The 24109-nt window shown below is 38.9% G+C and overlaps 1 protein-coding gene across 2 annotated transcripts in view; it reads right to left on the reverse strand.

Annotated features, from left to right (window-relative positions):
• The window catches only part of LOC109422004 (protein single-minded), a 172144-nt gene that overhangs the window by 114117 nt on the left and 33918 nt on the right, over positions 1-24109 (reverse strand). The window contains exon 1 of one of the 2 annotated variants that reach the window (XM_062844894.1): positions 21455-22122. The exons of the other annotated variant lie outside the window; for it this stretch is intronic. The gene's annotated coding sequence lies outside the window, so the exon portion shown is untranslated. Of the gene's footprint in view, positions 1-21454; positions 22123-24109 lie in introns of those variants that run through there. 2 annotated transcript variants of the gene reach the window in all.

The raw sequence follows: 24109 nt of genomic DNA on the forward strand, positions 1-24109 counted from the left end.
ACCAAAGTGCATACAAGTATGAATCGGAACAATATGCGCAGGATTTACACAATCAATAATCAATCAATCCACCAGATTTGTATAAATAAATGGTAGGATAAAAGAATTATGCCAACCTGTCAATGTCAAAGCGACACGAAAGGGCACAGGTACTGTCGCATGTCTTATTCAACAAACAGATGCCATTTGAGGAGTTTTTTGTCTGTGAATATTGTGTATTCAGTTCAAGGTTGGATTATCTCGACTGTTTGTGAAACTGTTCAGAACAGTCGTCGAATATCGAGGGGATTCTCGATGTATTCAACAGAAACCAATTAATCAGCAACTTTGCTCAAGCACATCATTATTTCAAACGTATAGGTCTTCAGAATAACAAACATGGGCAATTATCCTGGAAATAATATATTATTGCATTTATTAAACCTCACTTTAAAACATTTAAAACGTTTATTGCGAAAAAAATATTTTCAAAAGTTTGTTGAGTGATAAACATTGCATCTGAACACCCCCCAACTTCCGCGCCAAAAAGCTGGCGGCTTGGCTGCCGGCAACAGCTGATCAGGACGACCGGTTAGCTGTCCTTGTTCCACCACTTGAATGTTTTTGAAAACGCGTTTGCGCGCGAAATCTTTCTCGCTCATTTCTGCTGTCAAATCCGTCACCGACTGTTTCACCGACCGTTTGAAACGCCGACTGTTTCGAACGGTCGTGAACAGTTTGGAACTGGACGGTCAATACAAGGTTGGTGTTCGTATCGATCCTCACGAACACCAACCTGATCTTCAACGACAAATGAGCTGTTGGCCCCAAATTCAGAGTATACAACTGTAGTAAATATATTTAATATTTGAGGGTCCTAAACATCTTTCTTAGGCATATGTCATAGAATCGGCATGCATAACTTCCCAAGTAACACACACTTGTCACAGAAGAGTCAAGGCAGCATAGGTTTTGGTTAAGCAGAAGCCACTGTGACTCTTTTGTGACAAGTGTGTTACTTGGGTTGTGACCTCTCGCTGTATTGTGGATAAGGTTTATGCTCCCATACACCTATGTTTTATCCAATTATGAGTTCAATGACTATCTAAGGGTGTCCGTTAGACACTGTCCAAGCACTACCTGGAGTATAGGCCATCGAAATTACAAGAGCAATGAGGAATTTTTTGAAGCATTATGAATGAAATTCAATGCATACAGCCTCATGCAACTATGTACTGTCAAGTGGTGAGTGCAATGTCTATTCGAGGGTCTCCAAGATCTTCCATGAAAAAAGTCATTGAATCTACAAATGTAACTAGCCTCCAAGAACTCCCTTGAGCAAAGGTCATCGAATTTACAACCGATACAATTTAATAAGTTTTTAAGCCCTTATGAAACACCTTGTAACACATTTCAAAAAAACCCTAAGATCACCTGAAGCACACCTCCCTAAGATCACTCTAAATCCCTCTAAAACCCTTTGAACATCCTTAATAATCGCGAAGCTTACGTGAAAGCTTCTGAAGCCCCCAGCAGCTCTGAAAATCCTCGGATTGCCTTAAAATGCTTTGTAACACCTCTAAACCCCCTGAAATCCATTTGAAGCGACGGCTTTTCGGGCCAGTATGAAGTTGACCAGGCTATGCATCGCCAATCCGGAGACGGCGGGTTCGATTCCCGTTCCGGTCGAGAAATTTTCTCGACTCCCTGAGCATAGTGTATCATTGTATTTGCCTCACAATATACAAATTCGTGCAATGGCAGGCAAAGGAAGCGCTTCAATTGATAACTGTGGAAGTGCTCAAAGAACAATAGGTTGAAGAGAGGCAGGCCAAGTCCCGATGGGGACGTAGAGTCAAAAAGAAGAAGAAGAGATGAAGTTGATCACCAATATTAACTTCTTTTCCCGATCAGCCTAGATAGCTGTGTAGTGTCGGTAGCGGTTGGTTCATCTGGCTAAGAATAGCACTACGGACTGCCTGTTCCAGTGGTAGGAGTCCATTAATCAGGTGACCCCTAATTCAAGGTGTTATGCGGCTTTACGCTTACCGTGCCTAAGAATGAATGGTTAGGGGGGTCTTATAAAAGCTTAATCGCAAACGGAGCCTGTGGAGTACCAGGGCACTCTCCACATATTTGCCTTTACTGTGCTAGCCGGAGCAATGGCGCGGTGGACCTTGTGTTTCTCCGAGACAGTCAGCTGCCCATCTTCAATCTCATACTTGAGGCTGAAAAAGGATTGGATTATGAAGATGTTATTAATTAGTTTAAATTTTCACCTAGGGTGACAATGGGTATTATCGGCAGGTTTGTTCTCTTCGTCATGGGGGGTTTTTGTCAACCAAATTTCCTGAAACTTGTCCATATGATTCAGCTTAGTTGGGAAGGATTTGAGACCAACTCTAAGTTCAATAGGTTTCAAAAAAAAAAACCCTAAGACGAAGAGAACAACACGGCCGAGAATAGGTAATTTCCTATGGTTTCGCATTATGCGTTTTACACACACAGCAAATAGTTTTGTAATATCCGGGCGCGTAATTACTGGTGATGTATTCATTTTCGAACGTAATTTCACTCGGTTACATCGTTTTCCCATATAGCCCATATAGCCGAGGCGGTAAACGCACGGGTATTCAGCATGACCATGCTGAGGGTGACGGGTTCGATTCCCGGTCGGTCCAGGATCTTTTCGTAAAGGAAATTTCCTTGACTTCCTTGGGCATAGAGTATCTTCGTGCCTGCCACACGATATACACATGCAAAATGGTCATTGGCAGAGGAAGCTCTCAGTTAATAACTGTGGAAGTGCTCATAGAACACTAAGCTGAGAAGCAGGCTTTGTCCCAGTGAGGACGTTACGCCAAGAAGAGGAAGAGCAGGACATCGTTTTCCAACAATTATCACACTCACCATGCACACCCTGGTTGGCACCGGAAAGTATCAACAAACCCATTCCAGCAGTTACCTAGAAGCAGTATCATATTCATCACCATCCTTCTAACTCGGTGAAATAGCCGAGAGGTAAGGGATATGCCTCATAGTGTATCACTTTGCACAGTGTACTAATCCATGCCAATATTTTACTTATATATGATTCAACTATAGATCCGGTTCTAGCGATTGCTAGACCCACTTTCAAGCTACGGCGGCTAATTTGTTGCATGAAAATGATGTAATTGATTACATCACTTTTACGACGCAACTGATGTGCAGCGAAAATGATGTGATATCACAAGATTTTTTTTTGCTGTGCAGTGTATTCTGTGCATCCTCGCCTTTGGCGCACTCAAATCGATACCGATCTGGCTTTATTGTTGCTGTTCTTTTTTGTGCTGTGATTTTTTAAGAGTTTAATCTTTCCTAGTTTGGATAGTGGCTACGGTTAGGATAGCTCAGATCAATCTTCAGCATAAAAGAACAGCAACAATCAATCTTTGTGGACTTATGCAAAATGGTACAGCCCAAGTGGCGTTAGTCCAAGAACCTTATTTTCGTAAGGGGAATTTCTATATAGGAAACCTAGTGAATCCGGTGTTTGCTACTTTCAGTAAAAATGAAATGGCAAACTCACGTGTCATGCCTCGAGCATGTGTGCTTGTCAAGAACGCAATCGTTGCTACATTCATCTCTGAACTAACTACTAGAGATGTATGTGCTATCACAATCGATGCATCGATGTATCTGTTGGAAACCTCAACAGGCAATACGTTTATTGTTCGAATTATTTACCGCATGATGAACCAACCCCTACCTACGGATGCTTTTAAGCAAGTCATTGCATACTGCACTTCAAAAAGCCTTCCGCTAATTGTTGGTAGTGATGCTAATGCTCACCATATAATCTGGGGCAGCTCAGACATCAATTTGAGAGGCTTCAGTTTGATGGAATACTTAAGTAGTACAGATCTTGGATTACTTAACCTAGGCAACCGCCCAACCTTCATGGTATCTGCTAGAGAGGAAGTGTTGGACATAACGCTTTGCTCTAGCAGAGTAAGTCACGAGCTGACCAATTGGCATGTGTCAGATGAAGAATCTTTATCCAACCATCGCTACATCTTGTTTGACCATGTGAATGTTTCTTCGCAAACTTTGCGTTTCAGGAACCCCCGGTCAACCAACTGGGATCTCTTTACCGATTTGGTTGCAGCCAAATTTCATGGATACTCACCATCCATTGGCAATCCAAGTGATTTAGATGATGCCGTTGATACTACAACGGCCTTCATCATGGAAGCTTTTGAAGAAGCTTGCTCTCTGCGGTCTGTGAAGACCAAAAGAGGAACCCCTTGGTGGAACTCTGATCTGGCGAAGCTCGGGAAACAATGTAGAAAGAGTTGGAACAGACGACGCTCTGCTGAATCGGAGGCTTTCAGGGCGGCTCGCAAGACCTACCAAAAAGCTCTTCGGTCTGCTGACCAGCCGGATCGGAAAAACCTTGCACAAATGTTTCCAGTCTGAGTGAAGCCAGTCGGTTGAACAAAATCCTTGAAAAATCTAAGGATTTTCAAGTGAACGAACTTCGTTTGCCAAATAATGATTTCACTTTCACTGATGAGGAAGTTTTGGAATGTTTATTTACTACACACTCCCCCGGTTGTGTGGATATTACATCTTCGGATGAACCTGATATATTTTCTTGTAGTTATGATTCTTTAGCTTCGGCTCGGAGTATCACAACTTTAGAATCGATTGAATGGGCACTTAATAGCTTTGCTCCTTTCAAATCTCCTGGAGCAGATGGGATTTATCCTATTTTGCTTCAGAAGGGATTTGATCATTTCAAACATGTTTTGAAACAACTACTTGTTTGCAGTTTTGCTACAAAGTATATTCCCAAATCCTGCCGGGATATTACTGTGAAGTTTATTCCGAAAGTGGGTCGTGCCGCGTATGAAGAAGCAAAGAGCTTCAGACCTATCAGTTTGAGCTCTTTTCTTTTGAAATGCTTAGAACGCATTGTGGATCATCACATCCGTGATGTTCATCTGGCCAATGTGCCTCTTCATGTGAACCAACATGCTTACCAATCTGAAAAGTCCACTGTGACTCTTTTACACAAAGTTGTTTACGATATCGAGAAGGCATTCGCTGAAAAGCAATCCTGCTTGGGTGTTTTCTTAGATATCGAGGGTGCCTTTGACAACATGCCTTTCGATGCCATATTGGAAGCCGCACGGTGTCATGGTATATCTCCAATGATTTCCAATTGGATTCACCAAATGCTCAAAAACCGACATCTCTTCTCGACATTGCGTCAAGCGGCGATTAGGAAATTGAGTGTTTGTGGATGCCCCCAATGGGGAGTCTTATCACCACTTTTGTGGAATCTCGTAGCAGATACGCTATTGAGGCAACTCAATAATAGCGGTTTTCCTAGTCGGTATGTGCATCAGCACCCTTTTCGACCTGATGCGAAACGCTCTTCAGGTAGTTGAGGGTTGGTGTCGCCAATATAGCCTTTCGGTAAATCCGAGTAAAACATCTATTGTTCTTTTCACGGAAAAGCGAAACCGTAATGGTGTTCGACCTTTAGCATGCTGGTCAAAGCGTTGAATGGCCACTGCCGACTCAGCTATCACATGGCGAATATTCAGCAAGCTGATTCATTTGCCTATGATAGCTGTGAATCCGATTATGGAACTTCGTATCATTTAATATGTAACTGTCCAATTTTTGCGCAACTGCATTTCCGAGTACTCGGAAAACACTTATTAAGTGAAACTGACTTAAGAAACCTGAATCTTCAGGACGTTCTGCTGTTCTTGACCCGCTGTGTTAAAGAGCTATAGGCTTTCTTTACGCTTTATGCGTTATGGCAGTGCCCTTCTCAGAGCGCTGCTCGAACCCATTGTGATACGCTTATGCGTTATTACAGTGTCCTTTTCAGGACGCTATGTGAACCCATTGTGGTACACTTTTGCGTGTATGACGATCCGATTCCCTTACCTATCCTTTCCCCTGTCCTATCCTTTTTCCTTCCCTTCTCCGTCAGGTAAATGATGAATAGGCTTGTGATCATGGCAATGGCACAAATTTCCCAAATGGAGGAGAACGTACCTCTGCAGCCGACCTACTGATACCTGATACCTCTGAAATCCATTTGAAGCTCGCCTGAAAATCAGTGAAGCCCTTTAAAATGCTCGGAAATTTCTCTGGTGCCCCTTGAAACGCATTGCAACGGCCTAAACCCATTTAAAATTCCATGTAGCTCGCCAAGTAACCAGTAAAGCCCCCTGGATCCCTGAAACGTTTATAAATGCCTTTAAACGGTTGATGTACTCGTGTGCTCGTCTAGATTCAAATCACATAAAAAGATAAATTTCTGAGGTTGAGCCAAAACTTTTGAAGGTGTCGCAAACACCTCGGACAGCCATATTGATTTGATTGATTTATCTTTATTATAGAAACTTTCAGCCCTTGGCTGGTTCACCTTTTCGGACAGCCATATGTAAAACAACGTAAATCAGACGGGTTTGAAAATGCAGCTACTCGCGTGCACAGCCTGCTACGATCTCTAGGATTTGGGCGACGCCATTATTGATCATGATCATGCCTAATTGTATGAACTGGTAAATTGCATTTCGAGAGTAATTGGAGTGCCCCTCATTCCTTTTTTTCTTTGAATCTAATAGTGCAAGTTATACCAGTTTGGAGCAATCACGGAGGAGCAACCATTGCAAAGGTAAGCTAGGGTTTCGGTAATGGTTTCCGAAGTATGGATCGTTAATCAGTAAATTTTTTACTGTTGCAAACCATGGTCAATTTCCGATTTTAAATTTGTGCAAAATGCCATATCTCCCGATGTCTGGAGAAATGCTTCAAAATAATCGAGGAAGAATTTTAGGATGAAATGTTTGGATAGCACTTAGCACTAGCATAAGACTATCTATTTTTTTTTTTCAGGTCCCCTACATCGTAAAACACTTAAATGGTGAAAGTGTTTACCATCATGCTTAATAAATTATCACAAAAAGCTTCTTGCTTTCCGTATCATGATACCACATTATAAGGTTTATTTATCAAACAATATTGTATGAGGATCGATTTTCAATCCCGCACAACAAAGAAAAGAATATAACACCATACTGATTGTGTATCCGCATCGCACATCGACGATGATGGTGCAGGCGGGAGGACCGAATGGGCGTGGGTATCAAGTTTCCACAGTTCAACATCAATCTCGTCGTCGCGCAAACGATCGAAGAACATCTTAATTAGCGAATGCAATATACGAAGAACAATCGGCTGGCTACTGAACTGGGCTGCTGGTAGTGCATTCACCCACTCTTGTCGTAAGCCTTGGCTGAGCTGGCACGGCAACACAAGCAGAAGAGGGCTCAGTGCCTTATTGGACAAGCTCTTGTTCATCGTCTCTTCCATCGACATTGCACTTCATGCCGTGCACTGAGTGGCAGTTAAATTACTTTGTCTCGAACGGTTCTGCTGCAGCCAACTTGTGTTTCGTTTGTCAGCAGTTTTTTTTCTTGCGTGTCTTCTGTTGTACACCAGGGTTTTGGCGACAATGGCTCATGTTATTGTTGTTTTATTTTTATAAGAATACAAAACAGAACAAAACGAGACGATACAAAGGGTTTGACTTCTCTCAATGGATTCGCACACACGAGACGTGGTCGACAGAGAAATCTACTTCTGATAGATCTTTATCCATAGGTATGTGGGGTTTTCGATAGATGCCAGAGCGTATTGTTGGTATTTGGCAAATGGTGATCAGCAATGGGAATCAACAGTGATGAGACGTTTAGTTTTTCCATAAAATGCTGTTCAAATATATTTATTGAGGTTAAGAATTAAAGAATTAAATAGGGAAAACAAGTCGGCACCGACATTTCAAAAGGGCGTAACTGCATTTGGAAGTAATACCTTCTTTCAAAGCTGTAGGTCATACTGCCTCCCTTACACTCAAACCACCGTGGTTGTCGGAAGGAGGAGAGTTTTTCCCATCTGGTACTTGTTGTGAAAAACATGGAAATCATAACACATGATCCACAGCTTTAAAAGAAGGTGATGATTCCAAAAGCAGTTACGCCCTTTTGAAATGTTGGTGTCGAAGTAATTTATTAATCTATCTATGTATATAAAAATGCAGTTGCATACGTGGGACCGCGCATAACTTGCGAATGGAAGGTCCGATTTTGATCGTCTGAATTTTTATCTGTTTGTTTTCTCCCAAGGAAGGTTTCTCTCTCTCTCTCTTCTTGGCGTAACGTCCTCATTGGGACAAAGCCTGCTTCTCAGCTTAGTGTTCTATGAGCACTTCCACAGTTATTAACTGAGAGCTTCCTCTGCCAATGACCATTTTGCATGGTCACGAAGATACTCTATGCCCAAGGAAGTCAAGGAAATTTCCTTTACGAAAAGATCCTGGACCGACCGGGAATCGAACCCGTCACCCTCAGCATGGTCATGCTGAATACCCGTGCGTTTACCGCCTCGGCTATATGGGCCCTTAATATAGCCCAAGGAAGGTTTATGAGGCAAAAAACATGGCAAAATGAAAGTTTTTGAAAATTTGGATTTCATACACTTTGATCGGGGACTTGGACTTGGTTAGGGACTTGAAATATAAAAAAACGCAGTAGGCAAGACAAAGTTTGCCGGGGACAGCTAGTGATTTATAATCGATCATTCTTTCTCAGATATCAGTTTTACTACACTACATCGCACGAAATAAACGCACAAGGTTTATGATGCACAATTTGCATGATGTTCACTTTTACGGATGTTCGGGATTTTCCGGTGAGTATCACATTGGCCATGCTATTGGCCATGTAGGTCCAGAGTAGGTTCTTGCACTGTGTTAGCTTAGAAGCGGCGAAATCAAATTAATACAACTCATTTGAACTAAGTGATTGAGAACAAAGGCCTCAGTTTTACTGAGAATACGTTTGGTACTATTTGAGGGTCAGTTCCAGGTACCAGAACTATAGCTGCAGTAATTTCAGTTCAGTACATTCTTTTTATGTTGAGCTAAAAAAAAATCAGCAAAAAAATAAATAAATCGATCATCGTTTTGTAAAATTTGCTGATCATCACACAGGTTTTTTTCGAAATTAACTTTTGTAATGGAGTTGAGATAATTCCATTTTGTAAATCTGTATTTAAAACTAATTCAAAATTCTATTTTTTGTTATTTTTCATCCACGGGAATTGTTTTTTTTATATATAAATATGCTAAATCAGGACAACATAACGAGGGATGTAGCGTGTTAACACATCATGGTCGCTCTACCATAATCAAATCAAACAATAAACCAAAAATCATAATTTTCATAATTTCTGAATGAAAAGAGCTGAGGAGGGTAAGGAGATCGTAGTGGCCTGTGATTGAGAACGGTCGCAAATTTTCACCGCTGCACAGTGGCTGATTTCGCCATTTTAGCGCGCTTAATTAATAACTTTTTTACTATGAAGTTTAGCGTCATGGTGTCTTCGGGAAAGTTTTTCACTATAATAAGGAGCTTGTTTTGAGCTTCTGTGAAAAATGATCAATCCCTCTAAAAGTGAGCTAGAAAATTTATTTTTTGAATTTTTCAAGATACGAGGTTGGCGTTTTCAGAAAAGTTGTAGAAAATGCAGTTTGGAGCAACTTTGCCGAAGACACCAAGTTTGTAACTCCGTTACTTTTCAAGATACGTTACGTTTTCTTTCATCAGCCCCTTGAAAAAGGTTTTTGCGCAATAACTTTCTAAAAATTGATTCTACATTTATCTCATGTTCTACAAAGCTATAGATAATGGAAAAACACACAACTTTTCCGAATATGACATCTCGCTAATTCCAAAATCAAAATAGTTATAACGGTTTTTATAGTTTTTTGGGCCATATTTCAAGCATATATAACTTAGCTATAGGCAATTATATGCAAATTTCCTTTTACGCATATGAAAGTACATGTAATTGCCTCTATTAGAAAGCCAAAATCATCAAACTGTAAGAAACTGTAAGATGGTTTTTGTATAGAAACTTACATCCATTTATGTTACTCTTATGGGATTTATATATATTTTCAACATATTTAGTTGACATTTCATGTCAGCTTGCATTTTTATTGTTATTGTAAGTGTGTGTAAATATAAAGAAAGCTTTGTTGTGTATTCTGGATCATTCATGAAATACGTTACACAAAAACTCATCAACTACTTCTTTTTTCTTACTAACTCGCAATGCTCCACGTAGTCCACGAAAAAAACGCATAAAGTGAAACTTCTTTCGTCGGATCACGATTTAACAGCAGCCTTACTTTGAAGTGCAATAAGATTAATAATTTACTATAACCAATGTAGACATAGATATGTGCTAGTGAGAGCGTTGACAGAATATGTCACGCGCATGTTTGGAATTTTTTAAGAAATGGCGCTTCTTTCGCTTTTTTCGTGGACTACGTGGAGCACTTGAGTTAGTAAGACAAAAGAGTTAGATGGTAAGTTTTTATGTAACGTACTTCACGAATGATCCAAAATGCACTACAAACCTTTCTTTATGTTAAGACACACTTACAATAATAATAAAAATGCAAGCTGACATGAAATGTCAAATAAATATGTTGAAAATATATATAAATCCCATACAAGAGTAACATAAATGAATGTAAGTTTCTATACAAAAACCATCTAACAGTTTCTTACAGTTTTATGATTTTGGCTTTCTAATAGAGGCAATTACATGTACTTTCACATGCGTAAAAGGAAATTTGCATATAATTGCCTATAGCTAAGTTATATATGCTTGAAATATGGCCCAAAAAACTATGAAAACCGTTATAACTATTTTAATTTTGGAATTAGCGGGATGTAATGTTCGGCAAAGTTGTGTGTTTTTCCATTATCTATAACTTTGTAGAACATGAGAAAATTGTAGAATCAATTTTTAGAACGTTATTGCGCAAAAACCTTTTTCAAGGGGCTGATGAAAGAAAACGTAACGTATCTTGAAAAGTAACGGAGTTACAAACTTGGTGTCTTCGGCAAAGTTGCTCCAAACTGCATTTTCTACAACTTTTGTGAAGACACCAACCTCGTATCTTGAAAAATTCAAAAAATAAATTTTCTATCTCACTTTTAGGGGGATTGATCATTTTTCACAGAAGCTCAAAAGAAGCTCCTTATTATAGTGAAAAACTTTCTCGAAGACACCATGACGCTAAACTTCATAGTAAAAAAGTTATTAATTAAGCGCGCTAAAATGACGAAATCAGCCACTGTGCGCTGTCAAGGTTCTTTCCTGTGGGTTTTTTTTTCTCAAATTTTGGAAAATTAGAACAATTTTTATTTCCCGTATATCGGTCGCGTCGTCCAGAAAATACAATTACGCAAGGGATCCTTCTGAATTCCCTGTATGGAGCCTACGAGTTGAATTTCCTGAGTGCAGTGCGGAACCAATTATCCAACGTCCATGGGCTGGCTGATAACCACTGGATCCTTAGATGCTTTTCACCGTCGTGCGGTGCCCCCTGGAGCAACTTCCTAGGAGTCAGATAAGTAGTCAGTAGTAGTAGTAGTGTGTGAATGTGTGGGTGAGGTGGCTATCTCGCTATTCTATCCGCAGGTAACGCAATTCAGTCTATAGCGCATTGCTTTGCTGCATACAGCAAGCGCTTTTATACTGTACTGTGATGCGAGTTTAAGGCTCAAGCATTCGTCATCATTTTTCGAAAAATAAAAAGCAGTTTTCTCGCTGCAAATGAAAACATCGACCATGAAAATTTATTCACTGCATTCTATTCCTCATGTGGAGTACAGTGAATATATTTTCATAGCAAAGACTTTTGTTTTGAACGAAAAAACTGCTTTCAAATGTTTGATGATGACGATGATTTCAATGACGAATTGTTCCACGTTAAAATAATTGGATATAAGTTTGGATGATGTTTTTTTAGTTCTCCGATTTTGACACATTTGCAATTCGCTGTTCTCTCCAATACTCAAATAATGTTGTTTCTTGCCGTGAATGCATCGCTATGCTGGATGAGATTCACAGCACAATTGATCGCATTCGGCATTGCGAACAGTTTCGAAGGGGATTTCTTGGCGAGCGCATTGGTCATCACAAAACAAAACGAGGACAGGCTGTTTTTTTTTGCATATAATTGTTTGATAAATATGATCCTCTAAATATAAATTTGAGTTTGGATCAATATTTTTTTATATATTTACAACATCGATTGCTTACCGATGTTCGGCGGGACAGCTAGTTTTATATATTTATTCAATAATAATTGTTTGATTCGAAAAATCGGGTTTATGTTGCAATCGTTGCGATAATCATCAGATCCCTCATAGGTTGTAGATGAAATTCATTCAAGCAAACTTGATAAGACTTTATTTAAACCAATGTTTCCCAAACTTTTAGGGGGTATCGCCCCCTTAAAGCTTCAAACAAATATTTTCGCCCCCCTAAGTGAGATTTTATTTTTTCTATAGTAGAAGGCTGAAACTGTGCTTAGCTAAAGCCTTTAAAAGCGCTACTGTGGCAAATTTGGCAGTGCCATTCAGTGTATCTAAATCTGTGTCGCTCTCATTTTCATTAAATTGTTTTGTAAATGTGTTGATTTTCCGCATTTGAAAAAAAAATATAGTGAATTTTAATCGTACTTACAAAAATATTGAAATCGTGTTTATGCCTACTTCTCAAAGCGTTGTTCATTGAACATTTATTAATCAAAATAAAACGAATAAATTCTCAATAAATTCTCAACCAGATGTTTAATCATTGTTCTTAAAAGGACTTTTTCAACGATTAAGAGTCAATGTTTGTCACAAGTAGTCAAATAAGACTGGTGGAGAATTGAAAAACAATTACAAACATATGTTATGTGAAAAAAGTGCAACTCAGAAAAATATCGGTGTGTTGCCGAAGGCTGAAAATCTCGATAATAAAGAAAAATAATAAATATCGGGGTATTTTCAAATGTAGTGACGTTTCCAAATCCACATTCAGATCCAAATCAACGTATAAATTTGAATGCTTTCTGTGTTTTAAATAAATTATCAAATAAGTAAATATGCAGCATTCATGACTAGATTTAAATGGAATATTTATATGAAATTTTACGCAGAATTTTTGGAATGTTTTCAAATTAATTTCAGTAAAGATTGGAATTCCTCCGAGAAGCTTCTCTGAAATATTTTCAAACACAGTTGTTTGTAAGCACTGTGATACGAATTTCATCAGAAAAGTGTTCTGAAATTCGTATGATATTAATGTTTTTGCTTGGAAATTCCATGAATAAGTCCGCCTACGAGTTGAAACGCAATTTTTCTCATCAATTCGCGAAAAAAAACTATGTTCTTTACATAATTTTGTCAAAAACTAATCACGATTCACGAATGTTCATTATAGGAGTTTCCAGATATATTTTTATTTAGATTTCCAGAATCCCACAAACGTATCACATACGTGTAGCAGTCTTGTTTAGCATTTTTCCAAAGAGTCCACATAAATACCAATAGTTCTGTATAATTAAGTCGATGCTTATGTTTAATATTTACAGCATTTTTTATTATCCTAGACAAAACTTGAACTGTAAGCTTGAATGTCATGGAGTTTTAATGATTCAGTTCACATTCTCGACTTGTAATTCAATACTTTTGATGTTTTCCAATCATTGAAAAAGTCGCCCCCCTTTTTAGTATTTTCGCCCCCTAATTTTGATTTCTTAAATTTTCGCCCCCCTGGGCCTGATTTTCGCCCCCAAGGGGGCGATTTCGCCCACTTTGGGAATCACTGATTTAAACTATCATTTCCAATTTTTCTGATAGAATGGCAAATTCGTAGTAATTTCCACGCTATAGTTTGTACTTACTATATGGTTTTATTGTACATTCGGGGAAGGGATCATTATACTTTTCTTCTCGTTTCAGAGAGCGAGTAATGGCGCTTAAGCCTAGGCTTTGAAGCCAGGACACATGGAGAAATGCCTGTGCCCCATCCCAGGAAGAGACGCCAACTATAAAGGAGTGTGAATTAACCTTCTTAGCAACATCACTCCCAACGATTTTATGTTCAAACCCCATTCCCCTAAAACGAAACGGTTGGTACGGTTGTCCCCGTTTCTTCCTTCATTCAATTCAAAAAGGTTTGTCAATCATGTTATTCATAAGTGAATAATCTGATTGCCTTATTTTTTTTTAATTATCTTCCAACCCATTAGTCTGCACAGTGGGCCTGGCTATTTTAATATTTGTGTCATGTCTCTGACATGCTGCAAACATTAATGCTGACAAGAAAATATCAAAATAAATTTTGATATTTCCAGGATGCTTTTCAATACTGGCTGTGCAAGCACTAGAATAGAATAGAATAGAATAGAATAGAATAGAATAGAAAAGAGCTGAGGAGGGTAACCAGAGATAACAGAACAGAAAATCCTTGAAAAATCACAAAAGACTTTTGAAGAAATCCCAAAAGGAAAGAGTGAGTTCCGGAAGAAATTACAATTGAAATTCCCAGAAAGAAGAATCTCTGAAGGAAATCTTGGATAAATCTCAGGAGCAACTTCTGGTCAAGGAACTCCTGAGGGAATCCTCGAAGCAGTTCCTGGAGGAATCCAAGAAATACTCTAAGAAACTCCTTGAAGAATCTCAGAAAGAACACTATGAAAAATCGACGAAGAAACTTTTGAAGAATTCCCAGAAATAACTGCTGGAGGAATTCTCAAGAAAAGAAATCCTGAGGAATTCCCAGAAATAACTGCTGGAGGAATTCTCAAGAAAGGAAATCCTGAGGAATTTCTTGACAAATTCAAGAAGAAACTTCTTTTGGATTCCCAGATATAATTCCTGGAGGAACACCAGAAGAAACTGTTGGAGTAATTTTGGTAGGAACTCCTGGAGGTCCCTCGAAGGAACCTCTGCAGACAGAAATATTAGAAAGAACTCTTAGATCAATCTCTGAAGGCACTAATGGAGGAATTCCAGAAGGAGTTCCTGAATGAATCTTAGAAAGAACTCTAGGAGGAATCTGAGAAGAAACTTCCGTAAAAAAAATCGAAAGGGAGGAATTGAAAAGGAATGCCTGAAGCTATTCATGGAGGATTATCACTCTGCAGCAGGCAAATTTGCTGGCATTTTTTTTTTTTACTAACTGAAGTTCACCCACGGCTGTGTTTATATAAAAATAATGAAAATAAGTAAAATAAACGGCATATTTAAAGTGATGGAGACGAGTGGTCATTCCATACGAATCCACTTATCCGCGAGCGGTAACGGCGGCGGCGGGCATATCCTACCGGTTCAGATTTTGGCGTTTCATGGGGGCAAGTCAAAACAGTTTCATTCTCCTCCTCACCCCTTCACCCACCGCACAGTGGGAAAAATATGTATAAAACGCGAATAAATTTAATATCTCTGCTCGGAGTGGATGGATTCGAATGAATTTTTGACACAAACTGCAAAAAATCTCTATAGTTTCAGATAAGGAAGACGTCATTCGTCGCACGATGCTGGAAGTCAGTGTTATGAGCTCGTTTTACCCCGCTCTCTCTTTTCCTGACTTTTTTGAGAAAATCCTCATCTATTCCCGACTGGCGTGCAAAATAAATGACTTATTTAACTCGTATTTGCGTAAAAACTTCCATAGTATCGGTAATTTGACATAAGGTTGGTCCTACTCTTATTGATTGCGTTCCAATCCGGGCAGAGATGCATGTGAAAGTTTAAAGAAATAAGGAATATCGGGGTTATTTAAGGATATTTAAAATTTTAGGGTCGTGCGGTGATCCAAATCAGCTCCATTCGATACTAAGCAAGTTTTTACTCCAATACGAATTCAATAAATCATTTATTTTGCACTTCAGGATTTTAACAAAAAGTTAAAAAAAAGCGAAAGATAGTGGGGTAAAACGGACCAGATAACTGATTTCCAGCATCGTGCAGCAAATGACAACCTCCTTATCTGAAACTGTAGAGATTTTTACAGTTTGTGTCAAAAATTCATTCGAATCTATCCACTCCGAGCAGAGATATTGAATTTATCCGCGTTTTATACCTATTTTTCCCATTGTGCACCGTTTAGTGGCGCCAACCGATTGTGATCCCCAAGAAACGTCAAAATTCGAATCGGTTAATTTTGCCCGCTGCCGCCATTACCACTCGCGGATAAGTGGATATGAGTACAAAACTTGAAATTTTCAAAAATGCTGCTCAGAAACTTGGAGATTTGAAGACTTGAAGAACATTTCCAATATTTTGATATGTTCTATAAAAATAGTCAAACTTTCGTTAAAAATATAAAAAGGTGTGGTCGTTGTGGTCCAACATTGTGAAAATCATAAAAAAACAGATATTTTGTCCATTTTTGCATACTAAAGTTTGCTAATGTTTTTCGCGATTTTTTTTCTTGAAATAACGAAAGAAATGCAATCGGTTCATTGAATCCGGGAATATAACAACTCAAAGTTGGCTATCGGAAAATTATGCCTTTTTCAAGAATATTTATAACTTCATGTAGAATAGCACGATCTTTTCAAATTTGGACCATTGATAAACAAGGCGCCGTCCACAAATTACGTAACGCTCTAGGGAGAGGGGGGGAGTATGGCCAAGCGTTACGGCCCATACAAAAATTTTCGGGTTTTCATACAAAAAAGCGTTACGGAGGGGGGAGGGGGAGTCGAAAAATGTCGATTTTAGCGTTACGTAATAAATGTACGCTGCCCAACTGGTTGACCAACTTTCAGTAAAAATTTGAGAATATTTGATGCATTTTCCGAAAAGTTACAGCTAGTTGACCATTTTTTGAAAAGCGAAATTTTTGCCTGTCCCGATCATTTTGTCTATCCCCTGTATGTCTGCATTTAACTGACATATCGACTTTATGGTTGTTCTCAGAATGCTTTACGCTATCATGTAGCGTAAAAATGAAAGTTTTTAAAAATTTAAGAAGCTCAATTTTGAATTTTTGTTTTGCCGAAAGCTCAGTTTTCCATTTTTCTGAAAACTTCAGCTCGATTAAATTCAGAAAAAAGCTGAAAGCGTGGAAAGCAATTAGAACTAACTTCAGATTTTTAGAACTGCCTTGCGTAAACTTTACAGAGAAAGATGCATACTAGTAGTGCCACCAAGAACCGATACTTTTGGCACAAACAAACAGACGTACACTCCCGATCAAAAGTTTGGGGTCACCCCCTCAAGAACATGTCATTTTTTTAGACCCATATCTCCGCCAATTGGCGTTCGATTTCAAAACCCTAGGTTTCATTCAATAAGTCAAAGAAACTTTGAACATGATTTAAAAGAAACTTAAAAAAAAAATTGTATGTGAACTTAACTCAATGTTGCCAAATTTTCTAAAAAAAAAAACTTACTGCAGTGTCGCTGGAAATTGGGTCGACCAAATTTTAAGATGAGAGCGGTAATATAACCCATTTTCTATAAGCTTTCAACTGCTTTTTACAGAACTTAGCTAAAAAATCTATAAAAAAAGTTATTAAGTAAATTAACTCTTCATGTCATCGACCAAAAGTTTGGGGTCACCCCTCAATACGATGTATCAGCCAAAAGTTTGGGGTCACTTTCGTAAAACATGGAAAAGTGATTTGGTGATATTTTCGTCATCTATAGTTCAATTTTAATTCTTTTTGGCTCATCTCAAAGATAATTAACTAAATTTACGTGTGATGTCTTTAACTTAACGTATTTAATGATTTTTGAATATAAAAATGTTATGCAAAGTTAACACATTTCACCACACTTCAAAAAATGAGGCATCTTTACATTAAGTTGTTTTAGTATGTAAATTTCAACAAATATGTGTGGTTCAATGTCTATGCACTAAGTATCATTCATTTTGTTTCAAATAAGCCAAGAAGAATTGAAATTGAACTACATATAGATGACGAAAATACCACCAAATCACTTTTCCATGTTTTACGATAGTGACCCCAAACTTTTGGCCGATACATCATTTTGAGGGGTGACCCCAAACTTTTGGTCGATGACATCAAGGATTGATTTACTTAATAACTTTTTTCTAGATTTTTTAGCTAAGTTCTGTAAAAAGCAGTTGAAAGCTAATAGAAAATGGGTCATATTACCGCTCTCATTTTAAAATTTGGTCGACCCAACTTCCAGCGACACTGCCGTAAGTTTATATTCATTTTTTAGAAAATTTGGCAACTTTGGGTTAAGTTTACATACAAAATTGTTTAAAAAAGTTTCTTTTAAATCATGTTCAAGGTTTCTTTGAGTTATTATCTTTTGAATGAGACCTAGGGTTTTGAAATCTGATGCAAATTGGCGAAGATATAGGCCTAAAAAAATGACATGTTTTTGAGGGGGTGACCCCAAACTTTTGATCGGGAGTGTATCACTTGGAACAAAATGCGATAAAAATCATCGTCACGCAAACATAATCGCCCAATGCTAATTACGATGTGGTACGCAAATCTACTGAGTAGATGGCGGTAGTGAGCAAACGTCAAACAGGAGCAAAAACGATGCGAGCGCCTTTACGAGCGATTTGCGAACTACGGAATATTTGAATTATCCGTTCAAAAGGGAAACGCTGGGAAGTCAGCCGAGTGAGATGTCTATTTGTCTGTGCTTTTAGCGATCGGACATCGAAGTGGTGCAGTTTAATTTTGTTGGTTTTTATATATTTTATATTTTATTTTTATTTGCAAGAAAGAAGTTGAACACAATTTTCCCTTTTAGTTTGTCTGTTTAGTTATCATTATTACCCAGCTCCCTAGTATTGAAGAAACAAGAACAAGAAGCACAACAACAGCTCATCAAATCGGTTCACTGAAAATTGTTTCGTATGAAATTGTAACTGCTGGTTTTAATGCTTTGTCTGACACTGTATGTTAGAAATAACCAACGCATCCGTTCACAGCTCAATACACCAAATCAATCTTCCACCTTTCCTAATCATTATGGCCACGCAAAACTTAAAAGCCGCCGGGCTAAAGAGGTTACAATCTAGGATGGGAAATGCCACGAAATCGCATAAAAAATGTCATGACATTTTACAATTTCCACCACTTTCGGTGTAAATTTCTGTCAGTTTACATCACCATTCCATAATGATGATTAGTTATGGACAATTATTGATGTCACCGTTAAATATGTCTCACTAGGGACAGATAAATTAGCAAATAATAAAATGACATTTTTATGACATTTCCCATCCCTGTAACTTAAAATATCTACTCCACAAATTCCAAGGTATATTATGTTTCAAAACATTTCTTGATGTTAAGGTTTTTAAATTTTGACATTTGGAGGCAGTTGTTTTTCAGATCCTGATTTGATATTTAAAATCATTTTAAAGAGATTTTTGAATGCCATCCTTTGACAGCTGAGTGATTTGTCGAACCTGTTTCGCTCCGTCATGACCGGAATATGATTAAACTTTTCAAAACCTTTGCTGTATTTCTGATATTTCTGTAAAAAATGCATGACACCATGAATTCATATAGGGCGCCTCCATAAACTACGTAAACTCATAGGGGGAGGGTGCGTTTTATGCCAAAGTCAACGGTACACACAAATTACGAAAATTTTGTACGGACAAAGGTCCGGGAGAGGCGGTGTCTGAAATGGCCGAAAATGACCCTACGTAGCATATGGACAGCACCATGTAACTTTAGTTTTTTGTTGGCAAGTTCAAGCATGAGTTCAAGCTGTTGTGACATTCACAATTGGGGTTTTAAATTTTGAAAAATGTCTTATTTTCTCAATTTCATACGAAAGAGCATCTTTTTCTGAGCCATTATGATTTTTTTCAGATTTTCAGAACTTTATTTTAATGCCTAAAATCAATTTCAAAGAGATTTTCTGAAATCACCATTTGACAGCTGGGCAACTGTTTGACAGCTTCGCCCAGTACAAAATGCGACGAGGGGTGATTCGACAAATCGCTCCCATACAAACTTCAAATTGATTTTTAAATAGGTGCCCGGGCATTAAAATTCATGAAAATTTGAATTTCGGCTCTGGCATGCAGATTCCGAATATGGCATTATCTCAACACCGCTAAAGAAGCCAATTGAATTACGTATACAGTATCAGTAGACAGGCTCCAGAGACACAGCGTAACAAACAATTGTCCGTACAGCATTTTTTTCGTCAAAATAATTTTTCATTCAAATGATCATAACTTTTTTATACGTCAATAAAAAAAGCAGAAATGTCAATTTTGAAAAAAAAAATTGTAAATTTTAGCGTTATGTAATAAATGGATGTTTCCTTATACAATTTCCCGAACTACAGCTCTTCAGTTGCAAACAACAATTTGTAATGTGTAGTTGGTGCAGCTCATTAATGTCAGTATTGATAGTTTTATTGTTTATGTTACACTAAAATGTTTGGAACAACAAAATTTTATTTTTCCTACAAAACCACAAAACCTCTTTATGTTCAACTTTAGGCATTAAACCATAACAGAGTTGAATTCTTGAAGTTTCCTGATAACACGGTTGAAATTTTCGGTGTAAAAGTGTAGCTTTTTTCGCTGTATGTCCTAAAGCAAGAAATTCTTAACAATTTCTGATTGCGGAGATATTGCTAATTTAGAGAAAAATTTCCGTTTTACGGAAGATTGAAAAAGCTACCGCAGCTGTCAAACTACTGATTTTCACCGAGTTATCATCAATCGGGTCAAGGATGCCTTGGATACGACGCCGATGATCATTGTTTGTTGTTGCTTTTCAGAGCAATTCACATTGCAAGCATACTTTGATTAGGCCATCTGTTTCAATGATTTGATGATGTTCATGGCTGCGGTAGGACTTTGACAGCTGCGGTTGGACTCGGCGGCTACCGCAGAGTGGAAATTTTTCAAAAAATCCGCAATACCCTTCCCTTCTCTGGAATAAGTTTTTCATATCACCCCGAATAGCTCACGCGACACCGTTTCCCATCTGTGCCAGCTGTATGTTCGAGCTCTTCACGATCGACCTCCAACGAAAACATTTAAAACCGTCAAAAATCAATGAGCCATTTTATTTTACAAAAACAAAATTTATGCGATTGTCGTTCCGTTTCCCATTGATCTTCTTTTGCTAGCCAAAACATATCCTCTCCTCTGTGCGATCATACTGTCGTGTAGATCCTTCCTGATCTACGATTGGGAAGGATAGCCTACTCGGATTACAAACGACCCCGATGCCGATCCCTATCCAGTGATCTCAGTGTAAACAAATCCTAAAGAAGCAAAGCCTACTAGTGTTGTTACATGTGATCTACTTGATCTACTTCCTATAGCTACAAATTCCAAGAGGACACACGGAAATCAATCTCACACAGTATCCACACTCACTCACCGGCGGCGACGGCAACTTTGAACTTGCTGCTGTTACTAGGATTTATGGCACAGCCTGCTACGGGTGCCATAGAATGTGCTTAATCGGTTTTTAATTCTTTATTTTTGGCGAAATCACATGATGCAACAGAAACTCATAAAATGTGTTTAAGTGTGAATTGTTATTTTATCATTTCTGGTTGAACAATACCTTAAAACTTGTTTGATGATTTATCTTGCTGAACTGGAGTTGTGCTATAAAAATTCCGAAATGCAGTATAATCCTTCGAGCGATCGGTGTGTAGAAAAGTTATCCTCTCGATAAGGTAGTGTCACATCACAAAATCACAGCTCCGGAGCACAATAATTTCAAAAGCAGAATGAGATCATTTTCACTAATTTCTCTGGGATAATCACACTTTAATTCACTTGTCACATCACTTTAACTGGTCAAACACACTGGCCGGGGGTTTATCGCACCAAAACCACACACGAAGGCATGGCCGCCGCACAGGTACTCTTTCCGTGTTATCACTCCACTTCCCCTTGGCAGCAGCACACAGTCGTAAAACCCATGTCACACCCACGTTACGCGAATAACAAGCACGCGTGCAGCTAGTATACGAACAACGCGACCGACTGTGGAGGCATCCTGCTGTAATGCATATGCAGCCCAGCACCCGACAAGGACTTGGTGTAGCGTTACCACCGTTGACGATCACGGCGACTCTATAGGGAGCAAATTGTGTTTCCGCTCTGGCGCGTAGAATGACGAGGACTGACGGCAATCCGCGCATCCGAACCGGAGGAGACCCCAAACGAGCTAACGACCGCTGGTGCTGTGGCTGCTGCTGCCGATGGTGGCGGCGGCAGCGACCAGGAAGAGCATCAGCAAGCGCACCAAACCCCGCATAAAATGTATCAAAGGGAGAGATGGGTGAAATGCGTACTTCGGCAAAGACATACTTCTATGTACTGTGAAGATATTTTTTTTGTGAATACATATTTCTTCCTAAAAGTATTACCAAATCTTTTTTTGCGAATTCTCATCAGTACTTCGTTTGAATTTCAAACAGAGAACATCCAGAATTTTCCGCAGATTTGTCCCAGCCTGTTAAGATTTCTCCAGTATGTAGTTCCTCGGAAATTCCTCCAGTAGTTCCTCAGAATTTTCTCCAGGAATTCCTAGGAAATATCTCGATGTTCCTTAGTTTCAGCAGATCTTCAGAATTTCCCCAGGAGTTCCTCGGGAATTACTACAGTAGTTTCTCGAGAATTCCTGCAGGAGTTCTTTGGGAATTCCTCTAGGAGTTTTTTGAAAAATGCTCCATGAGTTTCTCGAAAAAAAGTCCAGGAGTTTGCCAAAAATTTCATCAGGAGTTCCTCAGGAATTTCTTCCGGAATTCCTCTAGGAGGTCTTTTAGTATTCCTCCAGGAGTTCCTATAAAATGCCTTCATATAGTCTACGGAATTCTTCCGGGAGTTGCTCGGAAATTCCTCCGGGAATTTCCTTAGGAGTTCTTTGGGATTTTTTCAAGAGTTCCTCGGTAAATACTGCATGGCATTATAGGAAATTCCTCCAGGAGTTCTTTGGGAATTTCAGGAATTCCGTTGGAATTCCTCTAGGAGATCTTTTAAAATTCCTCCAGGAGTTTTTAGAAAATTCCTTCGGGATTACTCGGAAATCTTCCAGGAGTTGCTTGAAAAATTCTCCTGCAATACCTCGAGATTTTCTACAGGAGTTCTTAGGGAATTTCTCGGAAATACTTCCAGAGTTCTTCGGAAATTTATCCAGGAGTTCCTAAAAATTTCCTTTATGTAATCTCGAAATTCCTTCAGGAGTTCCTAACGAATCCTCCGGGGTTTCCTCGAGAATTCCTCCTGGATTTTCTCAGATATTCTTCCAGGAGTTCTTCGGAAAGTGTCTCGGGAATTCCTTTAAGGATTTCCTCGGGAACCGAGAATTTCTTCGGGAATTACTTAAGGGATTTTAGGAACTCCTGGAGATCTTTCGATTTTCGTCTAGAGGAGATCCCGAGGATCCCCAGGAGGAATTCCCGAAGAACTCCAGGAGGAATTTGTGAGAAACTCCTGCAGGAATTCGTTAGTAACTCCTAAAGGAATTCGTTAAGATCTCCTGAAGGAATTCCGAGTAATGCATAAAGGAGTTTTGTAGGAACTCCCGGAGAAATTTCCAAGGAACTCCTAGAGGTTTTCCCGAGAATCTCTTGAAAACTCGTCCCATGAGAATTCCTGAGAAACTCCTATAGAAATTTCCGTGGAATTCCTGGAAGAATTTCCGAGGAACTCCTGGCGAAATTTCCGAGAAACTTCTGGAAAAAATCTCAAGGAACTCCTGGAAGAATTCTCGGGAAACTTATAGAGGAACACCTTGAAGAATTTCCGAAAAACTCCTGGAGGAATTCTAGAAGATCTCCCGGAGGAATTCCCGAGGATCTTCTAAAGGAATTCCCGAGGATCAACTGAAGAAATTTTCGAGGATATCCTGAAGGAATTCGGAATGATGTTCTGGAGGAATTCCTGAAAAACCCCTCTAGGAATTTCCGAGGAGCTCTTGTATATTTTTTCGATAAGGAATCCCTTAGGAACTTCTGGAGGGATTCCCGAAGAACTCGTGGAGGAACTCTCGATGATCTCCGGGAACAATTGCTGAGAATCTCCAGGAGAGTTTTTGAGGTACTCCTGAAGGACTTCTCGAGAAACTCCTGGATAAATACCCGAGGAACTCTTGGAGGAATTCCGGATGAAATCCTGGAGGAATTTCTGAGAATCCCTGTAGGAATTTTTGAGGAGCTCTTGGAAGATTTTCTTATTCCTGAAGGAATTTTCGAGGAGCTGCTGGAAT

This window comes from Aedes albopictus, chromosome 1 (genome assembly GCF_035046485.1).
Source record: "Aedes albopictus strain Foshan chromosome 1, AalbF5, whole genome shotgun sequence".
NCBI lineage: Eukaryota > Metazoa > Arthropoda > Insecta > Diptera > Culicidae > Aedes > Aedes albopictus.